General features: G+C 33.2%; 1 protein-coding gene across 3 annotated transcripts in view; it reads left to right on the forward strand.

Moving 5' to 3' along the window:
* Positions 1-8,268, forward strand: part of LOC126896997 (uncharacterized) — a 192,619-nt gene that overhangs the window by 166,408 nt on the left and 17,943 nt on the right. The window lies entirely within an intron of this gene.

The following is an 8,268-nucleotide window of genomic DNA, read 5'->3' on the forward strand; positions in this document are numbered from 1 at the left end:
AAAAAAAAAAAAAAAAAAAAAGTTTAATGTAGAACCTATTTATTGACACTTTTAAATATTTTTACCTATTTATAATTTACTAAGCACCATTTAGACGGGGTTTTATCTCAAACCCAAAAATATACAAGCCTTACGCACCTACGCGTTTGACTTTTAATCCTTACTTACAGGTAAATCACAAATTCTTGTGGAGTGTTTTATTCAAAATTTTTTTGATCACCAAATTAATGTTCCTCCGTGAATTTAANGATCACCAAATTAATGTTCCTCCGTGAATTTAATTTTATCAACCCAATGCGATGTTGAAATTTCTTTTTGTATTGTCATTTGCCAGTTTTTCTCAAATCTTACCAAATCGATTTTTTTAAACGATACGCTAAAAGATTACAAATCGTATGTTAAAAAAGACATTGTTCTCAAACATTGATATTTTTTCCCTCGTTTATCGTAAATTGAGCAATCCCCCAAAAATTATTATTTTTAAAAAAGGTAAATTTTGACATTTTTTAAACTTTTTTTTCTTAAAACTGTCATAACTTTTTTAAAAATGGATGAATCAAAAAAAAATTTAATTTATAAATACCCTAGGTATTTTTCGAAAATCTGAGTCTTTATCTGATTACAAGGGGGTATTAAATATGACATTTTTTTATAAAAAGTGAAATTTTCAAGTTAATTTTTGATAATGTTCCGGAAATACTCCGAGCCTCAAATATACATTAAATAGTAGTTTTTGTTACGTGCTTTAAATTAAATCATAAAAATTCCCGATAACTTATATTTATGTGCAAATGGATATAGTAGCTATTTTTGAGTTAAAATTTTCGATATTTAATTTTATATTTTCAGTTTTAAATTGCTAAACTTTTTGAATAATGTATGCATAAAAACTATGCATAAGGATTTCAAAAGAATAAAGCTCATAACTTGGATAAAAACCAAAAGATTTCAATAAAATGTTCAGGGTCCCTCTAGAATTTCTATGGTAAAGATATCAGGTTTTAAATCAAAAATTTCTATCGAAAAACATTAGCATTTTAATCAATAAATTCCTAAATTTTTATATGGTCATGGAGTGCTAAAAATTTTTTTTGATCTTTAATAATAACTTTTCCACGTTTTATAGAAATTCTGCATTCTTAAATAATATTTTAAGTAATAGGTAGATCATTAGTATCTACTTTTTTCAATTATTAACGCCTTTACTTTAGGTTAGTTAGTATAGTCTTATAAAAGTGGAAGATATAATCATATATCTCCCATTTTTTTCACATTTAAATTCCCTTATTCAATAAATACGATATTAGTGTCAATTTTAAATATTTTTAGAGAGGATTTGTGCAACTTTTAATGTGCATCTAATAAGTATATTTAGAGAAAACCAATAACCTATGATAAATTGCAATTTCAATTTCATAACTAAATATATAATTAACTACCCGCATAGTAATCTCAATATAATAATATTGTCAAAATATTCTTACAAAATACTTTTTAAAATATTTTGAAGCAAATATTGTGGCTAATATCTCTTAAATATAATGAAAAATATAATCTATTGAAATATTTCTACAATATGCTCACAAAATAATTTTTTAAATATTTTTTTATGAATATTTTGAGAATATATTAAAGAGAATAAATACAGAATCTTACACTAAAAATATCTTTTTAAATATTTGCTTATAAATATTATAAAAATATATTAATTGGAATAAATATAAAATATTTAACTCTAAATATTGTATATATTTTATCGATGTAATTTTTTAAATATTAAAAATATATATCTTGTTAGCAAACGGGAGTAACTTAATAGATGCATGCTATCCCCTTAACTGTTATTTAATTTCGTTTTTCTTTAATGTATTATTCATATTGCAAATAATGGAACAGCTAATCAAAAAGAAGTGGTTATCAATGAAGACTACGAAAATATTAAAAAAGTTTTTCTACAAAGTTTAAAATTAAATAACTATGACGATAATACTTTTAAGAAAAATGAAATATACATCGTTGACAAAGATTTGTGGGATAAAGTACGTAATACACATCTATCAGCTTCTCATTTTTTCAGCGCTTCTTCATTTAACCAAACAAAAAACAGAGAATCAATCTTAAAAAAAACATTGCGCATTAGTAATGAAAAATCAAGTAATACCAAAGATATCCCGTAAGTAATAAAAAGTATAATAAGTAATGATAAGAACGAAATTATTTCTTCATATTATTTTCCAACAGTTATTTTTTAATATATTAGTTTAAAGCGTTTTTAAAAAGACACTAATTTCCTGTTTTGTGCTTTTATTGATACAAGGTGATTTTTTTATCATAACCCACTCAATTACTTACAGAATAATAATTAATTTTTTTTTTTTGATTATCTTTAGTTACACATTATTTTTGAATTATTAACTATGTTATACTTTTTAAGATCATCCCTTATGCCTGATAAGGTTGTCAACTTTGTTTTTTAAAAGGGAACACATATTTTAAATTTAATAAAGTGTTTGAGTTTTTAATTTAGTAGCAAATGGCATTTGAATTTTTAGTATAACTTTATTTGTTTATTAGATATAAACATTTACATTTTCAAATTTTTGAGTTAATATACATGTATAATACACAAGGGATTACAAATACAGGTAGCTAATTGATTTTTTATGACATCGACATTAGAAGGTACACACCATTGTTATTATCAATGGTAGTAAGGCACATTGTTGTGAGAATATAAATACACTAACTGACAATACAGAAAGGATTTCTATTAGTAGTCATAATTAATAATAAAAAATCCTAGACTGTGACAGCAATGTCATAAAAAACCAATTAGCTACTTGTATTATAATCCCTTATGTATTATACGTGTATATTAACTCAAAAATTTGAAACTTTAAATGTTTATATCTAAGAAACAAATAAAGTTATACTAAAAGTTCAAATGTCATTTGCTATTAAATAAAAAACTCAAACATTTTATTAAATTCAAAATATGTGTTCCCATTTAAAAAAACAAAGTTGACACCTTTATCAGTCATAAGGGATGATCTTAAAAAGTATTACATAGTTAATAATTCAATAATAATGTGTAATTAAAGATAATCAAAAAAAAGAAAGTTTAAATTATTATTATTCTGTAAGTGAGTGGGTTATGATAAAAAAATCACCCTGTATATATATACATTTATATAGGCTTAATATTCAATATGGCACAATTAATGAACCGAAGGCAATACAACATTTTGAAAAGAAAATGAACGTAAAGATTGAACTGTCTGGTATACTTATTGATGAAAACTTGTATTATTTAACAGCAAAGCCGGATGGTTTAATTGGGAAAGATGGTATTATTGAAATAAAATGTCCCTTTAACGCCCAAAATATGACTCCCAAAGATGCTATTAAATATAAAGTGATAAAATATGTGCATTACAACGAAAATGGTGATCTTGTACTAAAATGTACTTCTCCAATTTTTTTTCAAATACAAGGAGAACTGCACATTTCAAAGAGACAATATTGTTATTTAATTATTTGGACACCAAAAGGTACTAAAAATAAATTCCTTATGACTTAAACTTTATGTTGTACAGGAATTTATAAAATAAAACTAAGATTTTTTTGAAATTTTTTCCAAAATTTAATTTTTTTTTAGATTTTAATTTTTTTCATAAAAAGTTTAAATAAAATTTTTAATACATAGTTTTTATTTTTATTATATATGACATGCTGTTGGCCTACATAAGATTAATAATAACAACATACAAAAATAACAATATTAGCACAGATATGATAAATCCAGATGGTACACTTTTTGATTTACTGATAACTCGAACCTGTCTCAAATCAGTAAACACACATATAAGGAATTAATTTATTTTTACAGTAAATTTTACTATAATTATTGTATCAAATAATTGGTTTTGCGTGTATCCATGAGAATAAATACATATTTATGGAATTTCAAAACAGCCACAATTTGAATAACTTTAATGTAAATTTATTGGTAAACCTTTTGACCTTTTTTTTATCTACCTACAAAAGTCTTGTTAACTCCATTGCAGATTAAATAATTCCATTTTATCTAATCTGCTACTAAATTCTAAATATTCCCGCAGGGAAATCCGCAAGGATTACGGGCCTAACAATCCCGCGGACCCTAGTTATTTCAGTGGGGGTGGCAACATGTACCACTGCTCTTAGCCGGTCATGACTTTGGTTAGTTGGGACCGGTAGGCCTGGGCATACCTGCTTGCTAACAACGAATAGGCCCCCCCTAACCCAGCCATATCAAGTGAAAGGGTTGCTAACTTGTCACAGGGTAGTTAGCCGAAAGGTTAAGTGACCATTGGGATCCTCTATGGCACCTGGCGCACCATAGAGTATACAGCCTTATCACAGTATCGAGCTCTGCTGTGACGGACCTTTATTTCTCGACTTCTCGTGGGAACTATATGGATAAAAACATAGAAAAACCACAAAACAACGAACTTGTGACGATCAGGGATCCTACGGACAACCTGTCGGAACAAGATCGTGAACTGGCGACTCTTCGCAGAAGAATCGCCGAACTTGAAGGTCTCAATGCCAACAACGGGACACTTGGTGAACCGTCTACTAGCAAAGAGACAGCAACGTCAGCAAATGTAGACCAGGAATCGCAAGATCAACTAGGAGCAGTAGCTGACAAAATCAAAACTTAAACATAAAAAACATAAAACATAAAAAATCATGTTGCCAAGCAGCCACCAGCCCGGAAGGATGTGAAAAAATTCACACCTCAAAAATCTGGGAAGAGGAAGGCTGAGGAATCACCAGTGCCACTCGGGAAAGGAGGTAAGGCACAGGTAAGGAACAAACGGACACACTTCACTCCTGCCTCGAAAGGGAAGGGAGGAAGTGTGTTACGTAAGGGAAAGGGACCCAAGAAACTGCCACCCTCAATAACGGCCACAGCTGAGAGGAACCTCTCCACGGATCCAAAAGGAAATGTGGAGAGCGAACCCAAGGCATGGTCGCCACCTGGGGACGGCGGTGGGACACCGCCCACAGGGGGGGCTGTGTGACACAGGGACTGTTTCAGACACCTGTATCACACCCAGTACAGCGTGCTTTCTTAAGCGTCTACATCAGTTTTTCTGAATAGCTGACAATAGAATTCAATTCACGCAAATAAACCTGCATCACAGTAAAGGGGCCAGCAGTGTATTACTAAGGACCCTAACTGAGAGGCATACAATACCCTTACAAATAGTACTTATTCAGGAACCATGAATAAATGGGGACCAGATTAAGGGGCTAAATCTAAGGGATTATAAACTGTTTCATAAACAAGCAGATAAACCAAGAACTTGCATTTTGGTTAATAATAAAGTTAAAACCAGTCTGATACTTAATCTATCAAGTGCAGACTTGACTATTATTAGAGTAACACTAAATGATGGTAAAAATATTATAGTAGCTTCATACTTACCATATGAGGTCACAGACAGAAATAAAGGAACTACAAATCTGCATTGAAAAAGTCCAAAAGAGAAAGCTGGAGAGAGTTCTGTGGGGATATACAACAACTCCCTATAGCAACTAGACTTCTGCGATCACTAAGGAATGGACCAAACAAATCTGTCGAGGCAATACTTCTGCCAGACGGAATGTTCACCAATAATGATAATGAAACATTATCACATTTGATGAACACACATTTTCCTGACTCTACAATTAACAACAGAGAACAGGAACATGATGCACAGGACAAACGTGTGACCTGTGCTGATTGGAGACTAACCAGGAAAGTGATAACCCCAAGTGGAATAAGATGGGCAATAAAAGCCTTTGGCAGTTTTAAAGCTGCAGGCTGTGACGAAATTTTCCCTGCACTTCTGCAAGAAGGGTTAGAGATAATCGTCCCCCATCTCTGCAAAATATTTAGGGATTGCCTTGCCTATGTTTATCAACCAGAAAGCTGGCGTAAGGTTAGGGTAGTGTTTATACCCAAACCTAACCGCACTAACTATTATGAAGCAAAATCCTACAGACCAATAAGTCTTACTTCTTTTCTTCTTAAGACTATGGAGAAACTTATTGATAGGTACATCAAGGAGGGGCCTCTTAAGGAGAACCCTTTACATGAAAACCAACATGCGTATCAAACGGGGAAATCTACTGATACAGCTCTACACTGCTTAACTACTAAGATAGGGAAAGCTGTAGAGAATAAAATGTATGCAGTAGGTATATTCCTGGACATCGAAGGGGCTTTTGACAATACTCCCTTCGATGCTATGTGTGAATCTGCACAACAGCATGGAATAGAACCACTTATTATTAAGTGGATAGAATCCATGCTTAAGGAACGCTCCATTTTGGGACAGCTCAATGAGACCAAAGTAATCAAGAGTGTTAAACAGGGATGCCCACAAAGCGGGGTTCTATCCCCCTTGCTATGGTGTCTAGTATTGGACTCGCTTATTAGAGAGTTAAACAAATATTGTTATACACAAGCCTATGCGGATGACTTGGTTATAACAGTGGTGGGTAAATTCCCAGACACTATTATTGACTTAGCACAACAGAGACTTAACACTATACAGATATGGTGTAGTAAGTACGGTCTATCTGTTAATCCAAATAAAGCAGAGGTTGTTATGTTCACTAGAAAGAGAATAGGACTAGACAGCCTGAACACTCTTACTCTGAATGGACAAGAAATTAGCTTAAAATCAGAAGTAAAATACTTAGGTATTATCTTGGATAGTAAGCTAAAATGGAAATCACATGTTGAGTCAAGAATCAAAAAAGCAATGACCACATTGTGGACTTGCAGCAGAGCCTTGGGAAAGACATGGGGTCTTAAACCAAGAGTTATGTATTGGTTGTACACGTCAGTGATTAAACCTATGATATTGTACGGTGCCCTGGTCTGGTGGACCAGAACAGCACTCATTACAGCTAGGAAAGAACTTAGTCGCATACAGAGAATGGCTGCTATTGCCATCACTGGAGCATTAAGAACTACACCAACGGTCGCATTAGAGGCACTAATTGGATTGCCTCCTCTGCATCTAGAGGTGAAAGCTCACGCCAAAGCTACAGCACTAAGATTCCACAACTTAGGTATGTGGACTTTGGAGAGTGATACAACAGAACATGGTAAAATACTAAAAGAGATAGACTAGGGCTTTTTAGAATACCCCTTGGACTATATCAAACCAGTTCTTAAGAATAACATTCCCTACAAAGTGGAGATCACTACACGTATAGAATGGAATATTAACCACCTGACTGACAAAGGAGGATTTGTGATATATACAGATGGATCCAAAAAATCAGGAAAGGTAGGTGCAGGAATTTGGGGCTTAAAGCCTCGAATAAATGTCAGTATGTCATTGGGCACAACACCCTCTGTTTTCCAAGCAGAGGTGATGGCGATACTGGTAGGGGCTCAGAACCTGCTGGTATACAAAAATAGGAAGATAACTATCTTAAGTGATAGTCAAGCGGCTTTGAAAGCACTCTGTAACGATCAGGTGAATTCAAAGCTGGTCCTCGAATGCAGGGAAACTTTAGAATCACTATCGAGGTTCAACAAAGTTACACTAGCGTGGGTACCGGGACACAACGGTGTCACTGGAAATAAGAATGCTGACTTTCTAGTCAGGAAAGGAGCAGAGAACACCTATGTTGGACCAGCAGTGGTAGGACTCACTGAGCAATCGCTCAAAGCGTTACCCAAGAATTGGTGCAGAGAACAACACAGGAAAATCTGGAAGTACTTGGTAGTGCCTATACAATCTAAAATGTTTATCAAGACACCTGGTTTATTGCTGGGTGATCTTAATAGCATGACTAGACATCAAATAAGCACCCTGACAGGACATGGTCACCTGCTTAAGCATCTTAACCCAATGGGGGTATCGGAATCACCATTGTGCAGGAAGTGTGGAGTAGAAGAGGAAGACTCATTTCACATCATGTGCGAATGTGAAGCCTTGTCCACACTAAGATCAAACTACTTGAATAAACCATTTCCTGAAAAAGAGGATATTAAAAACCTAAAACCCAGAGAGATACTTAATTTCGCCAGAAAGACAGGACTCTTTGGTCATCTTTAGAGGTGACTTTATGGTTGGTAATGTATTAACACTTTGGTGATAACACTTAGGTGGGTAAACCGAATCAAGACAATTCGGTATGAGGTGCGCACAATGGACCAACAGGTCTGAGTGCATGGGCATTATGTCCACCTCAATAATAACTAAAACTAAA

The sequence above is a fragment of the Daktulosphaira vitifoliae genome, unplaced genomic scaffold (genome assembly GCF_025091365.1).
Source record: "Daktulosphaira vitifoliae isolate Bord-2020 unplaced genomic scaffold, ASM2509136v1 Scaffold_1, whole genome shotgun sequence".
Classification (NCBI taxonomy): Eukaryota; Metazoa; Arthropoda; class Insecta; order Hemiptera; family Phylloxeridae; genus Daktulosphaira; species Daktulosphaira vitifoliae.